We start from the raw sequence: 14,128 nt of genomic DNA on the forward strand, positions 1-14,128 counted from the left end.
AAATATCCAGAATCTATTCATCTTGCATAACTGAAACTTTATACCCACTGATTAGCAACTTCCAAACCCACCCCTCCATACCGGAGGCAGAAACTGATAGGTACACTTAAATGGTAATTGTGATGAATTGCTACAGGTTGCGTATGGACTAGTTTGGGATTAGAAATTCAAGGGGATACCTCTGGAAGTTCTAACTCTCAACCTAGTCTGTACTAGTCTGTACTCAGCCTTCAGCAGTTTATTAAAAAGTCACGATTTAAGTGCTCCTTTCAGTTACTATCTGCAGGGATGTCTGCTCCTAGTTTGTTGATCTTGGCTGTGATTCTCTGTATTCTCCTGTCTCTCCAGATTTGGGGGTAGTGATTTGCCCCGTGACATCAATTCTCTGATGGATCTGATAAAAATCATTTTCAGTTAGTTAGCACTTTTTTTTGTTGTGGGATGGGAGTCATGACTTCCAGGCTCTTTAGATGGAGCTGAAATTTCTAATTTTTTTTGTCAGATATATTTTTAAAGATTTTAATTATTTATTTGAGAGGGAGAGCATGAATGAGCTGGGGATGGAATGGGGCAGAGGGAGAAGCAGATTCCATGATGAGCAGGGAGCCCAACACAGGGCTAGAGATCATGACCTAAGCTAAAGGGAGACACTTAACCAACTGAGACACCAGGTGCCCTGATAATGTTTTTTATAGTTCCATTTACAACAGCTTCAAGAAAAATAAAATATTTAGTAGTAAATTTAGCAAAAGGAATATAAAATTTATACTCTGAAAACTGTGTTTGAAAATTAAATGGAAAAGCATCACATATTCATGGATTAGACTTCTTAATATTGTTAAGTTGGCAACCCTCCCCAAATTGATTTATAGATTCTCTGTCAGAATCTCTATCAGAATCCCTGGTTTATTATTGAAATTGGCAAGCTGATTCTAAAATTCATCAGACATTCCAAGGATCTGGAATAGCCCAAACAGTCTTGGGAAAAAAGAAGAAGAAGAAGAAGAAGAAGAAGAAGAAGAAGAAGAAGAAGAAGAAGAAGAAGAAGAAGAAGAAGAAGAAGAAGAAGAAGCACAAAATTAGAGGACTCATACTTCATGATTTCAAAACTTAATGTAATGAAACAGCAGTCAATGCACTATGGTACTGGGGTTAGGATACACATATACATCAGTGAAATAGAATTAAGAGTCTAAAGAAAACACGATGTGTCCATGGTGTACTGATTATTGGCAAAGGTGTCAAGACCACTAAATAGGGAAAATAACTTTTTCAACTATGATGTTGGGATAACTGGATAGTCACATGTAAAAGAATGAAATTAGACACTTCATACCATATACAAAAATTAACTCAAAATGGGTCAAACATGTAAATATAAAAGTTAAAATTATAGAACTCTTTGAAGAAATCATCATGATCTTGGTTTTGTCAATCAGTTCTTAGATATGACACCAAAATTGAAAGCAGCAAAAACAACAACAAAAAGGAGATAAAATGGACTTCATCAAAAGCCCTAATCTTTAAAAAAAAAAAAAAAGCAAAAAACTGATGAAGCCATTCTCTAGCTTAATATTTTACATTAGATCCTTATTGTCTTGAGATTAGAGCCCAGAACCCTAGGCATATATATGTCATATGTGCTTTTTCATTTAAAAATGCCACCTAAAGAGGGGTGCCTAAGTGGCTCAGTCACTTAAGCATCTGACTATTGATTTTGGCTGGAGGCATGTTCTTATGGGTTGTGGGATCAAGCCCCACATAAGGCTCTGCGCTTAGCCCAGAGTCTGCTTGAGATTCTCTTTCTCCCTCTCCTTCTGTCCCTCCCCCTGCTCATGCACTTGAGTGCTCGCTTTCTCTTTAAAATAAATAAGTAAATCTTTTTAAAAATGCCATCTAAGGAATTTAATATATTTTAATGTAAAACAGTACCTGTCTACATATCTGTTTGCATATTGATATCTATTTATTCAGAAGTCATGGGTAGTTTTGTGAGCATGTTTTAAATTGTCATTTACTTATATACTTATTTATGAAAATATTTGTTTACGTACAAAGTTTACTTACATATTAAATCATAAAAGTTCATGTCCATCTCTAAGCTATGTAAATAAACATCATAGGAGTTGTATAATCATTTTTATTCCTCAAAGGTTTACATTATCCTGCTTGCTCCATTGATCTGACATCGTTTTTCAGACTGAATTTTTTTGAGAGCTGTATTTTATACTTTAAATTCCACTTTTGTAAAGTGCCTGACTCAGGAAATATTTAGTATTTGCCATAGGGAGCTCAAACACCAGAATATCTGTGAGCATACTTCTGGGATTATCACTGAAGCAAGCACTCTGAATCTATGAATCTGCATGCCTCTCAGATAACTCCTAGTAGATCAAAGCAATAACATGAGAGAGAGGTAAGGAGAAGATCATCTGTGGTTTAATAGTGTTTTAGCCATATTATTATGGACTTAGAAAATGCTTGATTATTTTATTCATATTTTTAAGGATTACTGTATTCCCACGGTGTAATTATCACTTTGTATTAAAAAATTATACACACACACACACACACACATTTTCCTCTCTCTTAGGGCTTATAATTTAGTGAAAGAAGAGAAAGAGAAGAAAATTAGTAATAGAGTTTGTTAAGTACCATAGTAAAATAAGAAGTATATTTTTTGAAAACATGTAGGGAAATATCTACTTGCGTTATAAAGGGAGTGAAGAAATGTGTGCTCATGGAACATACATCTGAGATAACATCTGTGTTGGTTAAGAGTTGAGCGGCAGAGAAGAGGAATGGTTGGGTTGGAAGATGCTATGAGAAACTGCCCAGATCTTCCTTTTGGGACTTATTTTCCTACTGCTGACTGATAGCTTTCAGCTGTCAGGCCTTTCTGGACTTTCCCTTTAGAAGTCTATACTTGCCCAAGGTCATAGCCTATTCCCAAAGGCAAACGCCTCCATTGACTGGCCTCTGCAGGAACATAAAGACCTAGTCTACTGCCACAATAGGTAGCAACTCTGAAGAGCCTGCCTAGTGGCAGAACTCCCTATGGAGTCAGTTGTGGCCTTTGATGAGACTGTATCACAACCCAAGCTTTTAATCAACTCATTTCTCTTTCCTTTCATTCACTTCCCTCCCATTCCATAGCTTTTGATCCTAAGAGAAATCTTAAGAAAGTCTTTGTATTCTAATTGATGTCTCAGAAATCTGCTTCCTAGGGCACCTGGGTGGCTCAGTGGTTAAAGCCTCTGCCTTCAGCTCAGGTCATGATCCCAGGGTCCTGGGATCGAGCCCCACATCAGGCTCTCTGCTCAACGGGAGCCTGCTTCCTCCTCTCTCTATCTCTCTCTGCCTGCCTCCCTGCCTGCTTGTGATCTCTGTCAAATAAGTAAATAAAATCTTTTTTTTTTTTTTAAGATTTATTTATTTGACAGATAGAGATTACAAGTAGGCAGAGAGGCAGGCAGAGAGAGAGAGAGACGGAAGCAGGCTCCCAGCTAAGCAGAGAGCCCGATGCGGGGCTCGATCCCAGGACCCTGGGATCATGACCTGAGCTGAAGGCGGAGGCTTTAACCCACTGAGCCATCCAGGTGCCCCAGTAAATAAAATCTTTAAAAAAAAAAGAAATCTGCTTCCTGGGGAACCCAAAACTTTATTGGTTGGTGCCAGGAATGTTGTGAGAACAGAGGTGCTAAGATGAGACGAAGGAGGTGGACCACGTATCAGTTAACTGGCGGTGATGACTCCATCACTGAGTGAAATATGAATATATTCCATTCACATATATATAAATATATATAAAATATATATACAAAATAAAATTTTAATAGTTAAATTTTTATCACTGGTGAATTGGGAAGAGTATACCAGTTGTTTCTGTTATCTACTGCTATATAATAAATGACTCCAAAATTAAATGTGCTAGAATGGAATTTTTTGGATTTCCTTGGCTTACCGAGGTAGAGGTGCCACCGTGCTCTTTGTTTTATGGTGTTGGCCAGAGCGGCAATCTTCTAAAAGCTCATTTGGGCTAGATGTCTAAGATGGTGCTCACCTGGCTTGCAATTGGTGCTATCTGTTGGCTGGAAGCCCAGACTGGGCTGTGGATAAGTATGCCTATATGTGGTCTATATGTGTGGTTTGGGTTTCTCATGACATGTGGTCTAGGGTCAGAGAGAATGCAGACTGAGAGCAAGTGTTCCAAAGACCCTAGCAGAAGGAAAAAAGCTTCTTATAGCTGAAGTTTGGAATCTATGTAGCATGACTTCTACCATACTGTATTGGTCAAAAGCAAGTCATGAGGCCAATCCAGATTCAAGAGAAGAGGACCATGCAAGTTAGTGAATACTGGGAGATGTATTCCACTGGTGGGAGGGAGCATCTTTGGTGTCTAGCTACCATACTGGGGGCAATATATCAATTATTTGAGAAATATGTGTCTGTGTGGGTGTATGGCTATGTGTTTGTGTGTATAGAGGGAGGGATAATTATTATAACTATAAGGAAAGTTTAATAAGGTGACTGTTGCTAAGCACGATTGATATTTTGGAAAAAGATGTGAAAAGTAGGAAGTGTTTAATTAGCAATTAAACACTGGATATGAAATTCATGTGGTCTGCTTTGTAGTATATAAAGAGGCTTTCATTCCACTCAAAGGAAAGAAAAATCATTTTATCCCAAGGAAATACAGATACACAAAGTAAAGGATACAGGGGAAGTAGGCCCCCTTACATCCGCATTTATTTTTTAGTCTGGCGCATTGAAAATCCCAATGAACTCTGGAAAAAAACATTGGACTGTAAGTTCAACAATGGACTACTTATAAACTCAATATTAACCAGATATGATACCTTTGCTAGAGCAGATTAGCATGGCCTCAGGAACATGATATGTGGCCTTTGATCAGACTAATGCTTCTTTTTACATCTTGTCAAGAAGAGGGATCAGAAACAGTTTACATTCACTTGGAAGAGTGGAATATAATACATTTATGGCCCTGCCTCAAGACTATACTAACTCTCTCACCCACTATCATAGTGTAGTCTGAAGAAACCTGGACTGTCAGAAGACATGACACAGTGCCTATATTGATAACATGCTAATTGAACCAGATTATCAAGAAGCAACCAGTATATTGGGGGCATTGTTAAAATACATATGCTCTAGAAGGTGAGAAATGAATTCTATGAAGTTAGGTGGCTTACCACATTAGTTAAATATGGAATCCATTAGTCTGAGATATTTCATGACATCCTCTCCAAAGTAAGAACAGATCATTGCATGTCACAACTCCTTGCATGAAGAAGGAAGCGCAAAGCCCAGTGGACCTTTTTGGGTTACAGAGGCAGAGGGTCCAACTCTGAGGTTTACAGTATGCCCACATACCCACTGAGTGACCTGAAGAGCTGCTGGCTTTGATTAGGGACAAGAGCTGGAAATGGTTCTGCAGCATTTCAAGTTGCAGTTCAAGAGGCCTGATGTTTGGGCTGTATGACGAAGAAAATGTAACACTGGTGGTATTTGTGGTGAGAACAGATGCTATGTGGAGGTATGGTAAGCCTTAATGGGAGAACCGCCGTGCACCCTTTATGATGTTGGTGTAAGACCTTGCCATTGGCAGTGAGGAATCATACATTCTTTGAAAAATAATTGCCACATTGATAATGGGTTCTGATAAAGATGGAGGACTTGGCTATGGGTTATTCAGCGATCATGAACCACAGTTTCCCCTCATAAACTGGATTCTGTTATACTCATCAAGTGATAAGTTCTGCAAGCCTTGCAACAATCCATTGTAAAGTGGAAGCTGTGTGTTCGGGTTTGGGCATGAAAAAGGTTAGAGAGCACAAGTGAGCTGCTCAAGTGGGTGGCTCAGACTCTCATAATATCTTCCTGTCTTGTACCTATACCTTTCCCTTAGGGAAGATCACACCTATGTGAGCCCCATAGGAGGTCCCTTGTAACCAGCTGACTGAGAAAGAAACAAGCCAAACTTCGTTCTTGGATGAGTTAGCTGGTATGTTGGTAAGCAAAACAACAACAACAACAACAACAACTACAGTTGCCCCAAACCTCCCCAATCAGCAATGACATTGAAAGAAATCAGTTTGGATAAATTGTCACAATAGGCAGAGATTTAAGCAGAGTGAAAGGGGAAGTGGCTTATGGTTACAGTATATACATAGTTGTGGGCAGTGGCAAATGGCTGATAGGCCTGGAAGAAAGAAGTTGAGAAACCGAAGACAAGGAGATCTGGAGTAAAGGCTGTGTGGATGGACTTGTAGGGGTAAGCATACTTTGTATGAAGAGATTTGAATCACATTTTAATGCTCACCAAAGAGGATCAATTGACAGTGATAGGACTGATGTAAGGCCAATCTGAGGCATTAGCTTTGAGAAGATTGCAAGGGCCCGTTAAGCTCTAAGCAACCAGTATGTGCCTGCACACTTCCTGTTCCTTGTGTCAAAGGAAAATAGGCAAGAAGAGTTATTACCCTAACAGTGTTATTTGACTATGACCATCAGGAAAGAGTAGTACTGCTATCAAACAAGGGAACAGAGAGAAATATGTTTATAGTTAGGGTGATCCATTTGGGAGCTACTTGACCCCTCTTTGTTCCCTCATTTTTTTTTAAGATTTTAATTATTTATTTGTCAGAGAGAGAGAGAGAACACAGACAGAGTGGCAGGCAGAGGGAGAAGCAGGTTCCCTGCCAAGCAAGGAACCCGATGTGGGACTCAATCCCAGGATCTTGGGGTCATGACCTGAGCCGAAGGTAGACGCTTAACCAGCTGAGCCACACAGGCATCCCACCTTGTCCACTTTTGGTGAGAAATGGAAAAAACAGAGCAGTCGTGGAAACAGAAGTCCATGGCAACAAGGGACTCAGCTCCTCAGGAATTTGAGTCTAGATTACTACCAGGAAAGCCACCAAGGCTAGCAGAAGTGCTAGATGAGAAGAAAGGGAACCTAGAATAGATAGTAGAGAAGAGGAACAAATAGTAATTGTGGCTGCAAGGCCCTGTACTTCATCCTACTAACCTTATAAGTTATCTCAAGTAAAAACTCCCCTTCCCTACCCTCCCTCCCCTTTCCCTTCCCCAGGTATTCATCTTGAGAGCACTCTTTAGTAAACTTCTGCACACCAACCTTTATCTTTGACTCAGGGAAGTCAGTCTGCAGCAGCTAGCATTCAAGCAAGAGAGAACACTCTGAAGGCATGCTTGAGCAAGATGTATTCATTTTTTTCTAGAGCCAAAAAGGTGATTTAGTAGGGAAAGATGAAATTAGAAAGATAACCAAGGGCCTTGAAAGCCATTTTCATACTTTGAAAAGAGGATTGGGACAGGCAACAGTGACTGGCCCTCCTGAGTGCTTTAGCAAGTTAAATACTGAAAAATATATGTTGGGTTTAGCAACAAAGAGAGGGACTTGTTCTTACGTATTAATATTCTGAGGCAATACGACATTACTTTGATAGTAGGTGGACTCAGTGACCGTCAAGTTCCCTTCAAGTCCTTAAATTCTTTTTTTTTTAAAGAAGATTTATTTATTTGAAAGAAAGAGTATGTGCATGCATTCTTGCTTGCACAAATGGGAGGAGGGGCAGAGGGAAAGAATATTTAAGCAGACTCCCCACTGAATGCAGAGCCCATGAGGAGCTCAGTCTCAGGACCCATAAGATCATGACCCAAGCCAAAATCCGGAGTCGAATGCTTAAATGACTGAGCTATGCAGATGCCCTGTAAGCCCTTCAATTCTATGAAAGTATTTGAGTTGTGTGCAAGTATCTCAGCAAAGAGCTCAGCCTAAGAAATCAATAAATTGAACTCAAACTAATACTGCTCTGGATATACCTGGATTGTCAATAGCCAGAGCAACAGGTAGCTCTAGGAAACTCGTATTTTGAGGCTAAATATTTATTTATCCATAGTCACCTTTCTTTTTTTGATGCCATTCACTGCAAGTTCCAAAAATAAGGTTTGAGTCTAAAATCCATATATTTACTTTGGAAACACTTGGAATGCTGCTAAATTATTTTATTTATTAAATAACTAATTTTTATTGGCATTTGAGAAAAGTAGGAAAAAAACATTGTATTAGGCTTATTATGACCAACACTGCTCAAACTGAAGCACCATGGACCATGGGAAAAAGAACTAGAAAATATCCACAAAGAAGAATTTAGCACAGAGGATTAACTTAGAAGAAGCATATGTTGTGTCATTATATGAGCTAATTTCTTGCTTAATTTATTAATTTTCTACTCAATTACATTGTATACCTTTGCTGAATCTGTAGTTAAAATGTCCTGTCTGCAAAATGTTTTTATAATAAATATCCAAGCCCTCAGCTTGTTATTGTATTGAGAATAGATCGGTAAGTCTGTTATACTTTAAAAATTTACTTGCTTTTAAAAGTCAGATTTATTTCTCAATTCTATATTATGTATTGAGTTGTAGTGGTTTTATATCTTCCTGAGCTTTAAAATTTCCATTCTTTTTCCCATTTTTTATGTGTGGTACAGTTAGAAAAAAAATAATCTTAAAATGTAGAAAAATTTCTATTAACATGAAATACATGCTTAACCTAAAAAGTATAGGAATCATATGTCTGTGATATCAATAAGAGATCTAGTAAGTTGAACTCAGATCTATATTTCGGTAGATCATGCTATAGCAACTCACCAGTTTTCAAATATCCTATTTCTAATGATGACTAGAGAAACTTTATACACTAACATGAATAGAAAGACATTATTTTGTATTTCTTAGTGCTTTGAAGATCTTAAGTACTCTATAAACCTTCTATAATGAATTAGAAATTTCAGAACACTCCTTTGAAGTGTTAAAATCTAATAAGAGCAAAATTAAAGCAATGTAATAAAATTTCAGTTATCCAGAACATTTAGGGATTGAATTATTCAATGTAGCTCTTTCCTGAATATTTTCTCTCTTTAGGTACTGAACATTTTAATTTCAATAATGTCGGGTGGAGTTATTTTCTATAATGAAATATAACTTACCCAAGGTTTTAAATAATTAGGTTTTATTTTTATAAAAATAATGCTATAATAAGTAAAGAGAATTCAAGTAACATCCTAAAATTTATAATAAAAAGTAGACTCCTGTCTTTTCCAAACCCAGACAAAACTACCTACAAATATTTCAGCTACCTCTTCTGGCATTTATCTCCATCTATTTACATAGCATAGCTATACTGTTATTTCTTGATTTATGAAGTTTACATTTATTGTGCAAAAGTACACTTTATCTCATTTGTACCACTAACCTCTTAAACTATTTCCCCATTCGAGTCCCGCATCGGGCTCTCCGCTCAGTGGAGAGCCTGCTTCCCTTCCTCTCTCTCTGCCTGCCTCTCTTGTGATTTCTCTCTGTCAAATAAATAAATAAAATCTTTAAAAAAAAATCTTATCATGATTACATAAATATTATTCATAACAGGACCATGTGACATATACCACAATTTCATTTCCTTTTTGATCAAATATTTTACCTGCAGTTAGTCATTGCTTCAAATTTTCATTACTTAGTGGTCTATCAATTCAGTCCAAGCTTTCAAAATTTCTCAGTATGACCAAATCTATTGTCATATTTTAGTTTCTGTTTTTTTTTATTTTTGCAGCTTATTGAAGTATAATTTAAATACAGTAAACTATACAATTGGAAGCATCCAAATCAATAAATTTTGACATATGTATATACTTGTTAAATAACCAAGATAATGAGCATCTTTATTCAGCTTCTTTATAAACCTTCCTTCCTGCTAAACCATGTCCCTTCATAAGATAAACACTGGTTTAAAATTTTTTTAAGGAGCTCCTGGGTGGCTCAGTTGGTTATGTGGCTGCCTTCAGCTCAGGTCATGAACCCAAGGGTCCTGGGATTGAGCATCACATCAGGCTTCTTGCTCAGCAGGGAGCCTTCTTCTCCCTGTCTCCCTGATTGTGCTCTCTTACTATCTCTCTCTGTGTCAAATAAATAAATTAAATCTTTAAAATAAAGCAAAACAAAATAAAATAAATTTTTAAATTAAAACGTTATATAAATGGAATCATAATATGTCCACTTGTTTTGGGTGGCTTATTTTACTTGGGAAATTTATTTTGATATTTACGTGTATTGTAACATGTATCAGTAGTTCATTCTGTTTTATTACAGAATAGAATTCCATAGAATAGACACACGTAGTTTGTTTATCCATTCTTCTTTGATGGGCCTGGATTATTTCCCATTTTTGGAGAGGCTATGAATATTCATATATAAATCTTTGTGTAGATATATACTGTCATTAAGGTAATTAGCTACAAGTAGAATGATAGAATCCTATGGGAAGTATATGATTAATATTCAAAGAAATTAGCAAACTGCTTTTCCAAGTGATTGTTTCATTTTAAATTTCTGTTAGTAGTTATATAAGTTCTAGTCCTTTACTTCTCACCAAAATTTCCTCTGGTATAGTCACTCTTTTAAATTTTATCTATTCTGATAGGTATGTAGTGGAGTCTCACTGTGATTTTAATATGAATTTCCCTAGTGACTACTGATACTCAGCATTTTTTCATGTGTTTATTTGGCATCTATATGTCTTATTGGTGGTGTTCATTCAAATATTTTTCCCTTTATTGGAATATATTTTCTTATTATGAAGTTTTGACAGTTCTTTATATATTCTGAATACATGACCTTTATCAGAGACATGATTTATTTTGATTATGGTTTATTTTTTTTCCTGGTCTGTGGCTTATCTTTTCATTACCTTCACATTGTCTTTACAAGGGTAGAAGTTTGTGATTTTGATATAGTCCAATTTATATTTTTTTCTTACAGGGATCATGCTTTTGTTGTTGTATCTGAGAAATTGTTGCCTAACCCAAAGATGTAAGAGTTTGAGTATCAGGCAGTGTTTGTCTCATAGAATGAACTGAGATACATTCCCTTCTCTTCCATATAGCAAAAGCAGTTTTTTGTTTTTATTTTTGGTTTTGGGATTTTTTTTAAGAATGGTTATTATATTTCCTTAAATTTTTACTATAATTAACTATTAAATCTATATGGACTTCTCTTTAAACTTTATTATATAGCCATTATATATATTCTTCTGGTTTAAATTTTTCTTGTTCTTTTGTTTCTTAAGGTGAAAATTGAGATCATTTATTTGACTTTTCTTCATCTATATGTGTGTGTATATATATACACACACACACACACATACACACATATATATAAAATAATTGGTTCGAGGTCCTTTTTCTCTATTTTTCCAGATTGTATGTATGCCTGTGTATGTGTGTATATTCAATAAGAATGGCATGTGTTATGACAAAGTAATATGTAAACCATTAAAGGAGTATGATCTCAAACACAAGAGATTACATGTGGGTGTATAATGATTAGGTGAGATGTCTATGGACAACAGAATTATTTCAGGCTAAATGTAGTACTAAACCAGAACACTAAGAGAAGCAAGTCTTCAAGGAAATGCAATTTTTAACATAACTTTCCTATATGTTATCAATTACCTAAGAGAAATTTGACTTAAACATTAAATTTCTATTACCTTTATAAACAAAAATATGTAAAAATTAAGAAATAAATTTCTGAAGAGGAGTATTTTTATTTAAAAACCTATAGAATTGGGGTGCCTGGGTGGCTCAGTGGGTTAAGCCTCTGCCTTCGGCTCAGGTCATGATCTCAGAGTCCTGAGATCGAGCCCCGCATCGGGCTCTCTGCTCAGCAGGGAGCCTGCTTCCTCCTCCTCTCTCTGCCTGCCTCTCTGCCTACTTGTGATCTCTGCCTGTCAATAAATAAATAAAATCTTAAAAAAAAAAAAAACCTATAGAATCAAATCTTCTGCTTCCAGGAGGAGGAAGTAGACATACATTTTCCTTTACCTCCCACTAAGTTTAGCAAAAAAACCCTGGAAATTTATATAAGACCATCATAAGAAGAGTCTGAAAGGTGATAGACTAGCTATGTACCTTGGAGCCCAAGGTACAATATGATGGTGAGTTCCTTGGGTTTTCTTTTTGTTCCTAAATTTGGTGCTGAATGATCTGGCAACCCCAAATGCCACAGAGTACAGATGAAAAAAGCCCCAACAGAAACATACTCTCTAGAGCCAAATGACCAGGAAAGTGACAGCCAAGCAAAACAGAAAACTAAACAAATACTCTAAAATAGTCAAATACAAGAGTAAGAGTTTTGGTCCTCTCCCTACCCTATGCCGTAAGAGTGCTGAGTAGGGAGCCTAGACTTCTATATTTGCCAGGTGATAATGAAGTACTTCAACCATCTTTCCAGGGTATCAGAGAGAAGGCTAAGTAGATAGACTTTCATCTTCATCAGGCAGTAATGAGATCCATCTCTGTTATAGTATCAGTAGGAACCTATGGGAAGCTTAGACTTCCACCATACTAAGCAGTAATAAGACGGCCCTCTTTTCCCTCCTTGGTGGTGACAGAGGGGGTGTAGTGGATACTCAGGACTTTTTCTACCACCCAGTCGGTGGTAATCAGGCTGTACCCTCTCTATGTTGTGTCATTGGATGCCACAAGGGGAACAGTAAAGAGGCACTCATATACCAGGAAAGACCTTAATAGTATGTGAGACTTCAATCCTTGCTCAGCAGTCACAAAGAGCCACCCTACCTCTTTGTCAACAGAGGCCAAGCAGTAACAAGGACTTCTTCATCCAGCTGGGAGTAGTAAGGGGGCATCTTATCCTCTCCTTGATGGAGCAGTGACAGAGAAAGCTATTAAACCAGTTTAAATAAGATCCAGGGTCTCAAACATAATAACCCAAATGTTCATGTTTCAGTCAAAATCCTTTTGTCATACCAAGAAACAGACAGAAATAAAATTTAATGAATTGAAAAAAGATCAAGAGATGCCAACATTGAGATGACAGACATGTTAGAATTATATCATCTGACAAAAAGTTGAAAACAGCTATCATAAAAAAGCCTCAATGAGCAATTACAAACACAATTGAAACAAATGTAAAAATAGGATCAGGAAAAAAATTTAAACTATAGCAAAGAAATAAAAGAAATTTAAAAAATCATGGAATTTTAGAGCTAACAAGCACAAGAACTAAAATTTTAAAAATGAATAGATGTTATCAATAGCAGAATAAAAGAAGAGAGGAAAGATCAGTGTACTGTTAAAATGAATGTACCAGTAGACTGATATATATGTTTATATAATAAAATATCTATAGCAACTAGTGAAAAAAAGATTCATTTAATTCACAGGAAGGCAGGAAAAGTATGAAAAATAGCAACAACTAACAAAACAAAACAAAATCAAAATGGCCAACTTAAATCTTAATATGTCAATAAGTTTTTTATATATAAATGGTTTAAATACACCAATTAAAAGACAGAGATTCTCAGAGTAGATTAAAATATGTGACTCCACTATCTGTTGTGTACAAGAAATTCATTTCAAATAAAACAATACTGACAGACTGGAAGTGCAGGGATAGAAAAATATATGTTGTGCCAACACTCATAGGAGGAAGTAAAATGATATTTGAAGTGCTCATAGAAAAAACTACCAGTCAAGAATACTATACCCATAAACGTATAAACTTAAAAAAAAAAAAAAAAAGAATGCTACACCCAGTAAAACTTTCCTTCTGAAATGAAGGAGAAATAAAGACATTCCTAGCAAACTGATATAGTAAACTGAGGGAGTTCATCACCATAAGACTTGTCTTACAAGAAATGCTAAAGAAAACTCTTCAAGTTAAAAAATAAGAATTCTAAGTCCAACATGAAAATTTGAAAGCATTAAACTCACTGCTAAAGGTAAATATATAGGTTAATTTCAGAATGCTCAGATGTAGTAATGGTGGTATGTAAATCACTTTTAATTCTAATGTAAAATGAAAAGACAAAAGTATTAAAAAATAACTACAATCACAATAACTTGTTTAAAAAGGTGTAAAATATGATGTCAATGGCATAAAATATGGCAAAGGGGACTAAAAGTGTAGTTTTTGTGTGTGATAGAAATTGAGTTGCTATAACTTTAAAATAGACTGTTTTAACAGTGAGATGTTTTATATAAACTTCATTTTATAACCTCAAAGA

The sequence above is a fragment of the Meles meles genome, chromosome 11 (assembly GCF_922984935.1).
Source record: "Meles meles chromosome 11, mMelMel3.1 paternal haplotype, whole genome shotgun sequence".
Lineage (NCBI taxonomy): Eukaryota > Metazoa > Chordata > Mammalia > Carnivora > Mustelidae > Meles > Meles meles.